Source organism: Cryptomeria japonica, chromosome 11, assembly GCF_030272615.1.
Source record: "Cryptomeria japonica chromosome 11, Sugi_1.0, whole genome shotgun sequence".
NCBI lineage: Eukaryota > Viridiplantae > Streptophyta > Pinopsida > Cupressales > Cupressaceae > Cryptomeria > Cryptomeria japonica.
Window position 1 is genome coordinate 176,872,353 of NC_081415.1, and position 17,977 is coordinate 176,890,329.

Below are 17,977 nucleotides of genomic sequence, written 5' to 3' on the forward strand. Positions count from 1 at the left end.
AAGATTATACCATCACATGTCCAATAGGGTTTGGATATCCATTCTTCCTATCTCCATTGATCTTGTTTGATGTATTTGCTCTCAGATTTTATGTGCACAAGAGCTCAACAAAGAACGGAATGTGGTTGCAAGTAGGATCGTAGTGTAGTCAAGTCATTAAGATCATTGATTAGGGTTGATAATGAAGGAAGCATCTCCTTATATAGAAGACACTATATGAAATGGATGGCTAAGATTGAGAGGTGTAAATGGAGGTCGGCTATGATTAGAGGGTAGGTAAAAGAAATAATAAAATAATGAAAGGGTAGGTAGTGTATGAATTAAGAGATGAATGACATGTGTCATGGGTAGAAAAGTTTAATGACTTAATTAAATAAATAAAGATTTATTTAATTAATAGAAGAAGTGGGATCAATTAAATAAATAAAATATTTATTTAATTTAGGAAAAGGATAATTTAAATAAATAAATGTATTTATTTAAATGAGAAATAAGGCTAGAAGAGGATAAATGAATTAATTAAATAAATAAAGATTTATTTAATTAATAGAAGAATTAAGCTTAGATAATTAAATAAATAATATTTATTTATTTAGACTGGACAATTTTGGGTGTCTACACATATCATATCTTGAAACCATATCATATTCATATCATATCCTTAGGTCCTTGTCATTATCATTTTCAATTTGCATTTAGTCTTCAAAATTAGGTTTTTCATACTCCAAAAATCAAACCTTTAGATTAAACCCTAAGTTTTTGTTAGGAAGTCTTGACCTTGTCCAACATTTTTTGTCCAAAATTTGTACTTTTATCAACATCATTTGTCAAACCTAGCTTAGTATCCAAGTGTATAGGTTAGACATTGTCATTTTCCTATTGTCATTTGTCCTTTGTCCTTTTGTCAACTAAGGTCTTGACTTCATTTCAATTTCCAAAGGTTGTGTCTTTAGGTTTGCATTTCAAAGTTTGACTATATCTTAAAAAACATAGGTTGCATTCTTGCCCTAGGTTGCATCATCATTTGTTAAAGTTTCACTTACTTGCATATCACTATCATTTCAAAAATTCAAAAGACCAAAAACATAAGTTGCATTGTCAATCATCTAGGTTGCATTTAGTTGCATACATCATCCTTAGAATCAAAAATCATATAAACATTGCATAGTGACATGTCTATTGAAACAAGATTACAAGCTCCTATGATGCAACAAAATTTGACATATCAATCGATGATTGGTACAATGAATAACACACTGCAATCAAGTTTTAATCCAAGGCAATCACAAATCTATCCAACCCAACAACAAGCCAACTTGGATAAAAACTTTTTATGATGAAACAAGCATCCAAATATGAAAACTAGAGGAGAAACTAGCTAGAGAAATAGAGATCATAGAACAAAGAGTGAAAAATAGTCAAAATATTAGATCCTAAATGATGGAAACGCTTCAAAAATTTCAAGGTCAAAATCCAAACTTTGATCCAATTTATGTAAAGGCTCTCATCGAACAATCAAACATACCAACTCTCATCGCACAAATTGAGATGATGAAACAATTTCAATCAACATACACAAATTTCAACCAGATCCCAAGACAAACCTCAAATGAAAGCTTGAACCAACAACCAATGATCCAACAACAACCAATGACCCAACAACAACCAATGATCCAACAACAACCAATGGTCCAACATATCTAACATACACAACAAATGGTCCAGCATATCCAACCAACACAATCAATACTGCAATTTCAGCAATATGCTCAACCAAACACACAATATCAATAATTGGTTCAACTTAATGTGGAGTAGCAACAACAAAGTCAACCAACAAATCAATATTAACAACTATAACCAAACATTCAAAAACCAAAGTTGCAACTCACATATGGCCAACTTTCAAACATGTCAGACCAATTCAATAGAGTCCAAAAATAAGTCCAAAATAAAAATCCAACTATGTCAAAACCTTGCAAGGATTCAAATGCGTCTCCAAAGAAAGGTGGTGTCTACCTCCACTAATGGTTTAATAACTAAGACCTTAAAGCTATAACTCGGGGATTAAACACCTATACTAAGCAACTATCAGACTCATTATGAAGGTTCATTTAACTTAACAGCCTAGGGATGTGAACTTGAAATGGGTCAGCACAATATGTGCACTAAGACTCTATTATGGCCATCATAACTAAAGCAAAGAACAATGATGGAATTGAAATATTTCAAATAACTAATGAAGGAAACTGAACTTAAATCAATAACTAATCTAAACATGCAAATATTGAACCAACACAAGCTATAGGAATGAAATTCCAAACAAACAGATAGGAAACTACTCTGCCAACTTTGTTTGTGGGAATAGGCACAGAGCAGATTTTTGTGGCCATAGGACTAGTCAACTATTGGAACAGTACTAACTACTAAATGAGGAATAAATACTAAGCTAATTGGACACAGTTCTCACCAAGCGGCCCCCCTTGAGTGATACTTCCAAGATTAACACAGGTCCTCGAAACTTAGAATATCATTTCATTCATCAAAATAGAAGTACACAGAATATGACAACATGTTCTTAAACTGTACTTCAAAGATAAAAATGAACTTATAACATCATAATTAAACCTCTACAAGAGATCATTTCAGCATTATTTATAGAAAGAAAAACTACCAACTAATCCTAACTAACTGGGCAACTAGCTCCACAACACAAGGAGGGCGCCATTTATTGAAAGCATGAAAAGAGGAAAGGAAATCTCATGCATGCACTTAGCCAAGTCAAAAAAAACTTCCTCAGCATAGACATTGTGCAGCATGCCCCTAATCAACTCAACGGATTGTACATAATTAATAAAGAAGTAGTTGCAACATTAAGTAGAGAAATCTCCTCTACGTTGATCACTCCTTGACCTCTTCAACAACCGGCCAGCTAGTTAGAGTCCTAATCCTTATTGCAAGCTTCATCACAACACCACTTTCTTGGTATAGATCTTCAAAATATGTTAGCACATACAAAAAATCCACATTTCCTAAATCATCTTTAAAACAACATTCTTTCCAACACATGGACATTTAATAGATAATTACATATCATATGCATTAGTATAATGAATTGTTTCAAGATCAAACTTAGGCCCAAAAGGTAATATTTTTTAGGAAATAGCATAGTAAATAGTGTCATCATAGTATCAAAATATAAAGTATCATCATGAACAACATAATATATCCTTAGAAAACATGACTATAAACTTGTCTCATTATTCCCCCCAACCTAAGGTCATTTTGGTCTTCCAGCAGCATTATTCCTTAGTTTGGTCAGGGTTCTCATATCACCAACTACTAACTGTCCTACAACGTGTTTTGGACCCTCTGAATCAAGATCCTAATAAAATCCATGCCTATGTTCCAATCTATTCCAACTTGGCCTTTCTTTTGCTATATCATACCGATAGTACTTGTAGTCTGGCACTGGCCACAACAAGATGGGTGGATGGAATATCAATGGGAACCAATAATGTTTCTATGTTTTTACAACTTGTATATATCTAGGGCATCTTTTTTATGTTGCAACATAATTTTGTAGTGAATGTGGCTCAGCTTGCCTAAGTTGATCAGTAAATCTATTGCATCTCTGTGAAAGGTATCCTCCTATTGTTCTTCATGTAGTATCCTCCACTTGTTCATACTTTATAAGCTTCTTTCTGCAAAGGAAACATTTTGTCCTTAAGTTATGAAATGTACATATCTTAGTGCCAGTCATATAACATTGCTTCAGGATTATGAGATTCAACCCTGAGAGGCAGGGGTTCTTGTAATTCATTTTCTTTGTAAGCTCTAAACTACACACCCCAATTGTTTTCATTTGAATCCAGGACATAAATGCCCTTGAATGGATATCTCCAATATCCAATCAGTGGGTTTCATTGATGGTCATCTAGGACAACATAATTATGTAGGTATAATTCACAAAGTAGGTTCTTATTCTTTATTGGAGATTCTTGGTAGGCTTGAAAGAATTCCTCAGGGGTTTTAATGGAAGGGTTTAATCCTGAAATTATCCTAGAAAATTGGAAAGTAAGATACCTCTCCTTTAAATGTAATGTGTAAACCCTTAGAAGGTTCCTGCATTCCATTAATGGTAGCACTAGGTCTACCACATCATCTACTTGTTTCTTTAATTTAACAATCTCCTGATACTTCTTCCTAATTTCATCATCATTTTTCTCAATTTGTTTCTTCAATTTAAGGTTTTCTTCATCCCTCTTTTCTATTTTATCCAACAATTTCAATGCTACACCATTCCATGAGAATGCAAGGGATCTATGAATACCTACCAGAAAATTTATGCTAGCATGCTCCAATGGCAATACAAGTGGTTGCTCGAATTCTTGCCAAAATGGTTCATCCTACTCTTGATGTGGTACTTCTTCTTCTGCCTGTTTTGCAATGGCATCAAGATGATCTAACCTTGTTTCTGCATGTTCATCAAATGCATTCTCTTCAAATGTGCTTCCCCCTTCATCATGTAACTCATCCTCAGAGGTTGCTAGCACTTTTTTAGCTACTTTCTTAAGCCTAGGAATTTTTCTTAACGTCCTACCAGCATCTGGCACAGCTGGCTTTGTCTTGGTTGCAGAGGTTTTCTTATTTTCTATTGCTACAGGAGGAACCATGTCTCCAATTTTCCATTTTCTAGGGATAGGGCTAGGTTTTTTTGTTTCAAGATGTTGACTTGGTGGTCAATACCTCCTACAGTTTCATGACATGGCTTTCTCCCACCTCCTGTGGATCCTTGTCTCTAGCCGCTCTCTCGTTCACTGAAAGCTCGATCTTTTGGTGTAATGGTAGTGGTGATTCCAACAATTGGTATCAAAGCATAGGTTCTCGATTAGATTAGCTTTCTCTAGCTTGGGTAGATTCTGGCATTTGGACACAATGGTTATGTTTGAGTCAATCCCAGCTCTTGTGTTTGATGGATCAAACTATCCTATTTGGAGTTGCAAAATGAAAGTCTACTTGTCCTCCCTAGGGTTTAATGCTTGGATGTTTGTTGTAAATGGTCTCCCTATTTATGTCAGTCCTCCCACCGATCCTAAAATAGAAAGAAGATCTAGGTGCAATGAGGAATTCATGAAGGCTATATTCAGTGGACTTACCGGTGATATTTCTTCACAGGTGGACAAATGTAAATTGGCAAAAAAGTATATGAGATAGATTGAAGAAGCTATATGGAAATGAACCGACCACTGTTGAATCAAATTATGGAAGCAGGAAGAACAACATAACTTACATATGTGCAGATGATGAAGGCAGATCATTCAGCAGCTGCAGCAATTATGAAGAAGGAACCCACCTCTTCATGGCTCAAGAGTCAAAAGATGAGAGGCACACATCTGAGAGTGATCATGCAAATCATTCCTACTGACAAGATGTGTTTGGTAGTGATGGTGAAGATGAAGCAGAAGTTGATCTTGAAGAATAAATTCTAAGTGCACTCGAAGAACTTAATAGAGTGAGGAATGAATACAAGTTGTTCAAAAATGTTGTAGTTGTGGAGCAAAACCGGTTGATAAAATTCCTTAAATAATTTGAGAAATGTATCTCAGAGTTGAAGAATCAATAAGAAGACACCGAGAAATCTAGGTGCAAAGATCTAGAGTTTGAGCTAGAAGCCAAGGACAAAGAGTGTCTAAGGCTAAATAAGGAAGTGGAGAATCTCATGAAAGACCTTGAGAAATGTCAAGATGAGCTCAAGGTAAGGATCTGGTATGATGGCAACATTGAGGCCTTGGATAATATGTTAAGAAAACAAAAACACTCCAAGGATACTTGTGGATTACGATGTGGTACCGGTGAATACTCCACAAGCAAGGAGACCTCCACAAAGATATTCAATTTGTCTCCTCAAATGGAAATGGTAAGGGTTAGATCTTCACGGTTAGAAATGTGCCAAGAAAGAAGATTGATCTAACTACAATCGGTGAAGACATAAAGATGAAGATCGGTGTTGCAAGGAGGAACAATGTAGATTTGAAAGGAAAAGGAAAGATGAGAGAAGAAAGCTTCATTAGTGGTAAGAACATGAGAAGAAAATCTACAAGACCTCCTACCAGTAGAAATCAAAGGAATTTTTCTATCTATCAGACAAGATAAGTGTGGAAGAAGAAGAAATCAAGTGAGAGGATTGCAGAGATTAGGCAGCCCAAGAACAGTTCTCGGAGGAGCAGAAATGGAGATGCCAAACTGGTAAGATCACCTCATGTTTGGCAGAATAAATTTGTAAGTAATAAGCCCTCTTTCCCCAATTATTGCTTTGCATGTAATGGATATGGCCATAGAGCAGATGAATGTAAACTGAGGCCTAGGAATAGAAAGTTAGTTTACAAGAGATGTAATGCATATGGGCATAATATGTTAGAATGTAAAAACATGCATATGCTTACTTCTAGTTATGCCACTAAGAATCCACTTGTTGCTCCTAGAAATTTAAATTATGTATGTTACAACTGCAATGGATTTGGCCATAAAAAGTAATCAATGCAGGAAGAACTCATAGTCCTATGGTAATCAATGGAACAGACCTAATCAACATAGAGGAAGTTACAAGGCATATGAGCAACAAAGGACTGCATGGAAAAAAAGAAGAAATACTCCTACATGTTCAAGAAATCCATGGAGACCGGTAGCTAGCCGCAATGGCATGAACAAAAGAAGATACTTAAACTGGTTTGACAGAAGGCCCTCAAGGTAGATTCTTCGTATGAATGTAGTTTGCTTCTACAACAATACTTCTGGTCGCTATAGAATCTGATAGAGAAAGGGCCAATTAGCACAAGAAGGTAAGACCTTCTCCTAGGACTGAAAATGGGAAGAAGAGTGAGACCAAGAAGGTTTGGAGGAAGAAGGAAGAGAGTGGGACCATGGACCGGCACTATGCATTCAATGCACAGGTGGTATCACCTAAGGATGAAAGGAGATGCATGACTAAGGGGGAGCTACATATTGATCAATTCATTCACCCCCATGCTTGATAAGGACAAAGGAGAAGATTGGTGGTTGTTGGTAAGAAGAAAAAGGTGAGATAGTGTGTGTAATTACTGCCTTGACTACACACTCATACTTGTATCAATGAATAATTCAAATTATAATTGGGATCAGAGCAACTTGACATAAGAGGATAGAGGTTCATGGACAAGATGTCCTAGTGGAGATATTGAACTAGTAGAACAAACTGGTATGTGCACTGTGGTGTCGGTATGGATATTAATCGGTATAGTAGAATGTGAGTCAATGTATTCTAGTAGCATTGAAGTGTCTTGTGTGTCTTGGATAGATAATATTACATCTCAAGTATTGTTGGAGAACCTCTGAGGGATAATGTGTAGGATCGGTAGTCAACCTTATGAGCGTGAAATCTGTATGAGTCAACCGGTTGGATAATTGGCATAGAGTTGATGTGGATTGGCATTGTGATCATGAAAAAGCATGTCAAAAGGTGTGATGGTCATCATGAGAATGGAAGACCATCAATAGATCACATGTCTACCAGTACAAGGTACAGATTGGTACACCGGTATAGGACCAGATAGGCAAACAAGATCATATATTTGTGGTTCAAGGGGAGTTCACAATCAGATCTTAAGATTGATATCTGATATACTTGACAGAGGAGGAGATCAAGTATCAATGTTGCTGAACCATGAGAGATGACAAAGAAGGAGAGTTACCTGCATAGGGGGAGAATATGTCAAATAGATATCTGATTGTTTTAAATAGATTGGTGTCTGTTGGGTGAATATTTTGTCACCAGCATACCAATGGAAAAATATATAATTCACACATAGCTATGTTGAGAAATTAATCTCTCCTCTCATCAAGGGGAGGTTCCCTTTGAAATTTCTTCTCTAATTAATAAGAAATCAAAATCTGTGGGTTGGTGTTGGGCATATAACTCTATTTTTCAGAGTCTATGTATTCTCCCTTCACCTTGTTACAATTTCTCTACCTCTTTAGATACTTAAAGAAAATAACAATGAATCTAACAAACTACTCTAAAACTTATAGTCAAGTAGCACAAAGTCTCTCTTGAATGTAATCTTAACTCAAAGTGATTATTACAAAAAGTTAGAAATTTAACTCGCAGCTCAAAGTCTTCAAGTATGAATTCCTAATTCTTTAAACTAAAAGTAACTACAGAAATACAAAGCCTACCACTAATTACTTAATTTATCATAAGATTTCCCAAATATGCTAGGAGCACACAGTCTACTTGCACAATTCAGGAGCTCTTTAACCCACATAACAATATCCTCAATATAAAAGAAGCAAAGAACATATATAATTAATGGACATAAGAACATTAAATCATATAAACAATTTTCTTGACACAACACAAAGTTTGAGATCAACAAAATTATTTTCTTGATAGAATTTTCACAATAAAAGCCCAAAGTCTTAGTTGAGGTAAAAATTCTGCAGAGTTTTGCTAAGCATGAAAAAGATAAATATTTACAAATGAGGTCCTCCTTAAATAGGAAAATAATGGAGAAAAATGTGGGCACAATTGACTTATTCAACTACACAGTCCCACTTTACTACAACTACAACATAAGGAAAACATGCAGCTGCAATAAAACTAAGAGCATCTAATGATGCAACTGTATAAAAAGAAAAAGCCAAAAAGGGGACGTTTTATTCATCTTTCTCCTCTCCTGATTTTTGGAAATCTTTGAACTTGAACAAGATGGCTTTCATCTCTGCTTCGTTCGGCATTGGGGTAGAACTTGTGATCACTCGAACGCAAGAAATTGCATCTTCAATCTTTACCTGTTTCTTTTGCCCGTCCTTCAGCATGGATGCAAGGACTTCAAAACTAACCTGGATCTCCAATAGCTTATCAAATTTATCAAGTGAGAAATCTTATCCCATGCAGTGATCTATTAAGGTAATGAATTCTTGTGTGATAACTTCGCCAATAATGAGATTTTGATCACCATCATATAAGTAACAAGGAAGATCGGCAACTTTGGCAAAAATGAGATCAATCTCATCATCACCTTCTTTCTTTTCTCGGTCCAGATCTGCAATCATCAACCTTATTGTCTCTTGCTTATGAGACAATAATGACAAGATCTGGATGTACTTTTTCCTTGTGGGAATTACCTTATTTTCAACAAGGACATCTATCCTGAAGTCCTCCAGTTTGCTCCAAAAGGTAGTACTTTTCTCAACTTCCTCAATCTCCTGTGATAATGAAGTTTTGAGTCTTTGCATTTGACTCTGGATTACTTCATAATCCGCCAATAGTCCCACTATTGAACTTAGAAGATGAGAGCCTTCTAACCTTAGCCGTGAAATCCACTCATCCATCACTCGGCCTTTAGCTCCTACTTGTTCAATCTTCTTTAGATCTTTGGTATCCATTGAGGATCCTATGGGCTCAATTTCTTGAGAAGATTGTGTGACCTTTAGAAGAACATCAGTCAGTTGTTCACACTTCTGCTTCAATTCATTTTTCTCATCCCTCTCCTGGTCCAATCTCCTCAACAAAGAATTAAAGGTTGTCTGAGAATCCAATTTAGCACTCTCATGTGTTTCCACCCCAAGCTCTACGATCTACATGGTATAATCCTCAGATCATATGTTTCCTTTGTCCTTATCCGATGATGACACCATGAGCTCAGCATACATTCTCTTAGAAGTCGGGTCTACTAACACCTGAGATACCATCTTTTGCTTCTTTGTTCCCTTAGACTTTGGAGGAACCAACCGCTCAAAGTCAAACTCATCTGGAGAAATTACCTATTTTTTTCCTCTTAGGGGTCACTACTTCCATCCAAGTGGGTAATTCTAGATTGGCCGATGGAGTAGTAGCTCCTTGTTTATTTTCAGTTAAAATTTCAGGAGCGGGCTGACTGGAGCTCGGAGCCGTTATGAGTGTTATTGATGGCACCAATGTTGAAGTATCTAGTGGAACACTTGTCGATGTTGTGATAGTTGTTGATGTCGACACCTCTTCAGTTATTTATGGGAGGGTTGAAGGCATCATGGATGCAATTTCACCACTTACCAATGGTGGAATTTCTATTGTGGCTGTAGTAACAGGTAAGTCTACTGAAACCTATTTTGCAATTGCCTTTTCCAAGGCTTCATTAAAATCCATCATCGTAGATTCAATGGTCCATCATCGTAGATTCAATGGTGGATGAAGGGATATCATCCAAATTGGAGAAGTTGGTTAGTGTGAAAAACTGTTGAGCGGCCTCTGACTACACCATGCCCATACTTAGATCCCCATCTTGAAAATCCCAATCCTCTTGATCAAAGTTAGAATCAATAGAGTGGACAATTACCTGTGAGGTGATCGAGGCATCAACTCTAGCTAGGTGTGATGTTTCTTCAACTTGTACTTCCTCATGGTGAGGAATTTCACCTTCTTCAATCCCCTTCTCTTTTTCAACTTCATTGGCAGGCGATTGTTCTATTTTTTTTGCCACTGCTCCCTATACTATCAATGATGACTCACCCTTCTTGGAACCTTTAACCATGAATTTAATCTTGGGACCTTTCCCCTTAGATTGTATCACCAGAGCTGAAGATAGTGCTTGTGGATCTACCCTACTCTTTGTTCTTGTCTCAACTATAGTTGTCTTGTCAGTTGGGCCATCACTGTTGTCGTCATCTCCTGAACTAGCAAGAAACTATTTCATCCTAAGATTATTCTTTATCAACCATGCATTGGTGTTTGCCAAGATGGGAGCAATCCTTTGAGTGATAGATTTGTTTTCCTTCTTCGACCATTGCATAGGAGGAAGTGGGGAATCAACAATCTTCTTCTCATAATAGATAGGGTCTATTATGTCATCTGTGTCTTCCATGGTCATTGGGATCTTTGCTAAATCCAAGTTTTCAATTTGTTCCAAGGTAAGATGGCTGAAATTCATCCTTCTTATATCCTCCTCATTTTGACAGTCTACCCAAACATCTTCAAACCTATAGACATGGGTATAATTCCTCTTGAATTTGTTCTTTATGCCATGAAAGTCAAAATTGTTTCATGCCTTGAATCTTCACATAGTATTCCATTGCATTTCTTCCTCCATGTTCTTGGCTTTAGGGTTGGTTAGGACTGAGTACCTGTCGATTGACTCCAGAAACTTCAACCCAGTCTTATGTGCTTGTGATTGTTTTTCATGCACATAAATTACTTGTCTACACAACTCCATGAGAATGATCTTGTCAGAAGGAAATCTTGGTAGAATAAAAGGCTCACCTGAGAAACATCCAATTCGGATGTAAGTGAAAGTAGGAAATTGAAGAAAAACACATCCAAAGTGAGGTACCCTATTATAAGTAGCCTCTTATAATCTCTGCTTCTGTAGGCCCTTATCAAATATGCACTTCCATATAGAAAAGAAGGCATCATTAACTCTTCTAAAGTGACTGCCTTGATTCTTGATGGTAAGTTGATCATAATATCTTGAGACATGCACCAATCTTCTATCACCCTTGGTAGACAAACCTGGATATTGTCTCATTGAAGCAGCTGCATAAACCAGGTATGAGGTCATGTATAATTTCATAGTTACTTTGACCTCCTTCAATTGAGCACAAATAGCATCATTGATCTATTCACCCCAATCAATTCTTGCAGCCCCTTTCCTGATTATATTCATATAGTAACATATCCAGGTTTGAAAGTAATGAGAGTCTTTTAGCCCCTTCACTCTTGACAACATGGTAACCATGTCGTTGTATTCCTCATTGAAGTCACTCGTATGGAAGGACTTGGGCCATCGTGAGGTAGTAGAATGTCTTGAAGTAGAGAGGTACATAGTGTTGACCACTTTCTTCCATTTAACTTCATTTTTCTCATAGTACTCTTGAGCACTCTCTTGAGAAATATTAGCTACTTCTTCAACTGGAGAGCCTTTGAAAACACTATTGATAAATACACTATCCATAGTCATCATGACATTCTAATCTGCATCCTTCACCTGTCTTGTATTCAGATCAAAGTGATCCACTATTGCAAGTACAAATTCTAGGTCATGAGCTGCAACTGGGAAGGATGCATATTTATGCAACTCAGATTTGATCAGATTGGTTAAGCAAACAAGAGCTTTCTCAACTTGGTCAATAAATTATTGCATACTAACATGTCCAATATCAGTATCTCTGATTTCCTTGATATTTGAGTCCACTAAACTCTTTGGGTACATATTCAAGTACTTATCATACTTGTACTTCATTTTTCTCGTTGATGTTTTACCCAAAGAAGATTCCAATTGGCTCGTGGAAGGCTCGGGTTTATCCTGAGGGAGCTTTGACATTCGTGATGACTACATCCAACACCGAGGATTAGTTATCATCATTATCAAAATCATTTTTTCTCAATCAAATCGAAAAATGGGACTCAAAATAGGCTTGGGAGTAAAACTGCCAAAAACAACAGGTCGGGGAAAAAAGTCCAACATGCTCTTTTGAAAACAAAACCTGCACATCAGACTTTAAAGTCCAATGTGCAAGGATAAACATCTTTATTGGTACATCGAACTTTAAAGTCTGATGTGCAATCCAAGGAAGATCAACAACACATCGGACTTTAAAGTCCGATGTGCGAGGGTAAAACCATTTAGAAAAACCAACACATCGGACTTTAAAGTTTGATGTGCCCACAAGGGGAAAAACCATTGATTGACATATTAGGTTTTAAAACCTGACATGTCAATCAAATCCTCAATTCTTCACACACCAGACTTTAAAGTCCAATATGCGAAGATTATCATCCCGCATATTGGACTTTAAAGTTCGATATGCGAAGAAGTCTCCATATCGGTTGTAGATCAGGTTTCAAACCCCGTCATGCAGATTGGAGAAGGATAAGACGAGGAGGGCAATCAGAGTTTAAAGTTTGATTTCCCTCTCAACACACCAAGCAAAACCTGAAGAAAATAAAACAAAGGAAGAACAATCAGGGAAATAAAATGCAAAATAGGAAAAGAAACCCGAAATAAAAACCCTACCTTTTTCGCTACAAATGATTTGGAAAAATTTGATGATGGAGCTATTGAATCCACAAGATGGCAAGCGAAATGAAGAGGGAGACACACGAAGGGAGAAATGCACAGGCAAAAATGAAGAACTAAAACAAAAAAGTGATTTAAATAAACCCCTCAATTAACTATTAATGCCGCATTAATGACCAACTTGCAGTGCATGTTGGACTTTAAAGTCCAACATGCAGGCTAAAAACCCTTGCAAGTTAGACTTTAAAGTCTGACATGCATTCTCCGGCCAAAAAATCTACAATTCAGACTTTAAAGTTTGAACTGCAAAGGAAGACTACATGCAGGACGGACTTTAAACTTTGAACTACAGGCTAAAAACCAAGCATGTACACATCGAACTTTAAAGTCCAATGTGCACAAGAATTTACAAAGAAAGACCCTGCAGTTCAGACTTTAATGTCTGAACTGCAGGTAAAACTGTAAACCTAGAAAAACTTAGAAAATACTAAGAAATAAAAGAAAGAAGCTAAACGAGCTAACTGGTAGAGTCGATCAAGCTCTCCCGAAGGTCGTAAGGTACGAAATGGACCAGTTTCATAGGGTTGCCTCATGATTTTGGCAGTGCTGAAATCGAGGACAACAGTGTCAACGCAACCCCATGGAGGAAGAATGTATCAGTGATATCAAATTGGTATCAGTGCCTGCATTAGCAATTGGTATCAATTAGCAAGACTCATAGTACAATCACATTTGATTCTTAACAACAATTGGTATGAAAGTGTTGGGTTACAGGTTCAAATCCCAAGAGGTCCCCTTTATTTCATCAATGCGGAACCCTCAGTGGGTGTTGAGGAGGGGATTGTTGACTTAGTGGCTAGTACCTCCTATGGGTTCATGAAATGGCTTTCTCCCACCTCCAATGGATCCTTGTCTCTAGCTTCTCTCTCATTCACTAACAACTCAAGCTTTTGGTGTAACAACAGCGCTGATTCCAACACAAGATTCTCAACCCTAACCTTCTCTTTCCCTTTTTCTACTTTCTTCTATTTTTCCTCTGCCTAGTAGCTACCCTAGTTTGGTGTGGGGTTTGGAGTGGAGTATCATCACCATGGCTTGAAGAAGGATTTGCTTCTTCCTTTGATTCAAAGGAATCAATTGCTATAGTTGCACTGGTTGTAGGAGGGCTTGCCCTAGGTCTTATATTAGATGTAGACACCTTAGGAGTAGTTGCAGTAACCTTTCTCCTTTTCCTAGACCTATAAGACTAATTCCTTTGCTCCACATTTTTGGGTCTAAGCTGATCCACATTCTCAAATTCCTCCCATGTCATACCAGAAACTTCTCATAAATATTTTTTAACCAGCAATTTTCCAGTATTTTGTAGATCACATTGGGCACAATCATTCTCCTCACATGCCTTAAGTGGTTTAAGAGCATGAAATAAATAAGTGTAGAAAAGACTGGCGACCCTCATAGGTAATATATTTGCAAATGTGCATAGTTGCATGCAACCACTTGTTTGGCAGTGATGTTCTCTTTGTCCCTTGTTTATCCACAATAGTGGTGGGTCACCGGGTTCAGTGAATTTTGCCTTTGTCAATCTTCCATCTCAAGATGCAGGGTATGGTTGCCATTAGTGGGCAGCGTCGTGACTTCTTTATTTTTTTCCTCTGTGACCACTACTTCCAATCCTTTTACCATTGCTTTACCATTTACAAAATTTTGTGCAAATTTTGTAGCAATATCTTCATTAAAACTCTAAAAGTACTTCAAGAAGTAGTCTAGTCAGCCATACTTTTGAAATTTTGCCAGACAAATAGCATCTTGTAGGATCACATCATGAACAGTGGGTTCATTCCTAATTAACTGACCACCCATTTTCCTATAGTCACTTTCTAAAACATTCCCTCTTCTGTCATCACTAAAAGAGTCAAGTTTGCTTATTTTTTGCGTGAATTTGGTCTTTTTTTATTTTGATTCATTTGACCCTACATCTTACCCTTTTTGGTTTCAAATTTGTTGATTAAGTTAGACTAAGATAGGAGAAAATAATTAATGAAGGTTTTTAGAAAGGATTTCAAGAAAAATGGCGATTCTTGTGACCTCTCAAATGTCACATCGTTGGATCAAATCAACTAAAGGATGACTAATGGGCATATGTTTCCTCCCCCCAACCTAAATTAAGGTATGTGTCTGCACAAGCTGAAGTGGTTTAGAAAAATATTCTATGTAAATATTATGATTAATGAGCATGATTAAAATTAATTCTATTTAAGATAATTATGGAAGAAGTAATTGTTCACGCGTACCTGATAAAGTGGCATGCACAATTCCTTTCAATCAGTTAACTAATAAATGAAGTATGAGATGTAGTATGATAATGGAGAGATTGATTGAAGAGAGTGAATTATAAAGTGGAGGTGGATGTATGGAATGATCAAAGAAGTGGATTTTCGTTGAATTAGAAATCTTTTTTATGATTTTATGCACGTGTATTAGGAAGAAGGGTGGACACTTGGCCTGCTTCCTTTGGCTGTAAGAGAAGTGGTGAATTGTTGCATGAACTCCACTTTTGAAGCTGGTTTGTGATACAAATGCAAGTGATGACCATTGACTAGTAATTTTAATCTAACAGGGTGAATTGTGGTGAGTTGAACAACTCCATTTGAAAATACTTGTGCTACCTTATATGGCCCTAGTCATCTAGTTTGCGGCTTGCCAGCACCTTCCTGATATCAAGAGTCATAAAGAAGATCTTGGTCACTTGGTTGGAACTGCTTCTTTTTAATATATTTATCATGCCACTTGGTCCGCTAATCTTGGACAACTTCGGTGCGATGAAGGGTCGCCTTCCTCTTTTCATCTAAGTTATTGAGTTGCATGATCCTTTCTTTTTGTTCTTCTGATATGTTTATTTCCAAATTCAATACAGTTATTAGATTTTTATATTCAAACTCAATTGGCATCATACTTGCTTGTCCATACAACAATTCAAATAGTGTGAAACCAGTTGTTGTTTTCCATGTGGTTTTGTATGCTTAGATAGCTTTTGGCGGTCTATTGGCCCAATCTTTCCAATGAATGGCCACCATTTTTTATTACAATCGCTTCAATTTCCTAGTTGGTTACCTCATCTTGCCCATTTTCTTAAGGATGATAAGGGGTAGATTTTTTATGCCTAATATTGTATTCATTAACTAATTTTGTAACGAGAGTTGATGTAAATTGAGCTCCTTGATCAGTCATTATTTCCCTTGGAACTCCATATCTAGTGAATATTTCCCCGTAAATAAATTTTGTAGCCATATTATCCCTTGCATGTGTTATTATCTTAACTTCAACCCATTTAGTGATGTAATCAGTACCTACTAGGATATAAGACCTACCATTGGATGGTGGATCAATTGGACCCACAAAATCCAAGCCCCATATGTCAAATGGTGTGATGACAACTTGAGGGTAGAGAGGATCTCATCTGATTTTTTTGTTCATCCAATCCTCTGACATTTATCACCCTTCCTTGTGTACTTGCATCTTTATGAAGTGTAGGCTAGTAATAACTTGTGTTGAAAATTTTCATTGTTGTCCTTTTGGAAACGAAATGTCCTCCATAGGATTCATCATGACATGTGTTAGAGTAAAGTAATTAATTAACTTTACTCTCCTCTTAAGATTTCACTTTATGCATATTAGTCATTTAATAATTAATATTTAATTATTAAATGCTCTCACCTTAGGGTTAGGTTTTCCTTTCGATGTTGATCTCCTTTATAAGGATTGATCTCTTGTTTTATTGTCATATTCTTTACTCATTTTTCTTTGATAATAAATCTTTTCACTTTGTCAGAGCCAAAACCCTTGTTTCGTTCTCTCTCTTTCTCTGTGACAGGTTTCTTGCATGCAAGTTTCTTTGGGTTTTGTGGATTTGTATTTCTCAAATCCTACATGGTATCAGAGCCATATCTGTTATAGCTTGTTCAGACTTTTGAAAGATTTTGAGATCTAGGTTTTGGTTGCATCAGATCTGTGTTTGTCTTCTGTTTTTTATTTTGGAATACGAGGTACTTTTTTTTGGTGCACTTTGAGCCCAAACGGACCTCATCGTTGATCTCGCAGCACCCAAAAACCCCTATTTTCATATAAAATTTGTCCGATTTGGACACAGTTGTTCCAGAAGGCAAAAAAAATTTGCCCCGAGGCTGTACGGCCCCAGGGCACGTAGTTCGAGGCAAAAAAATCCAAAAAAATCTTTAAAAAAACCATGCAGTTTTTTTAAAAAAAGGGCGTCGCCGGTTTAAATCCCGCGCTGCCGGTGTGCAACCCGGCGGCCACTGCCCGGCCACCACCGCCGGCGGTAACAACCGGTCGCGGCCAGGCAGCCACTGCCGCGCCACCAGCGGGACCCGCCGCCCGCTCGCCTCCCGCCCTCCATCAGCACTAGCGACGCCGCCCCCACATCGCTCCTACGTCACCAGCCTTTTGCGCCAGCTCCTGGTCGCCCAGCGGACCAAGGGCCTATTTTTTTAAGCCCTTGAGGGCTATAAGGGCCCATCTGGGCCCTTTTGGAGCTGTTTTACAAAATCGGGCATAAATCAGGCGTCCGATCTCTATTTTTTGAAAACAAATAGGCGTTGGAGAGCTAACTCTGAGCTTGTTCTAATGGTGTAGGAATTTTTTCATATTTATTTAGTTTGATTGCATTTTTTCATAGTCAAAGTCCGATGAGCCTTTTTACACTCCGAGGGGCATAACTTGCTTGTTTTTGCTCTGTTTTTTGAAAGCGAATAGGCGTCAAAAAGGTGGTTTTGTGCTCTTTCCAGATCTATAGTTTATTTCATCAGTAAATTCTTTAGGTGCTCAAAATTTTGTCTCAACCTGTTACTGTTTTCTATCATTTTCGGGCTTTCAGTTTGTACTGGGGATTAGTTTTTTGCATTGTGGGGGGGTGTTTTTTCTTGCTTTTT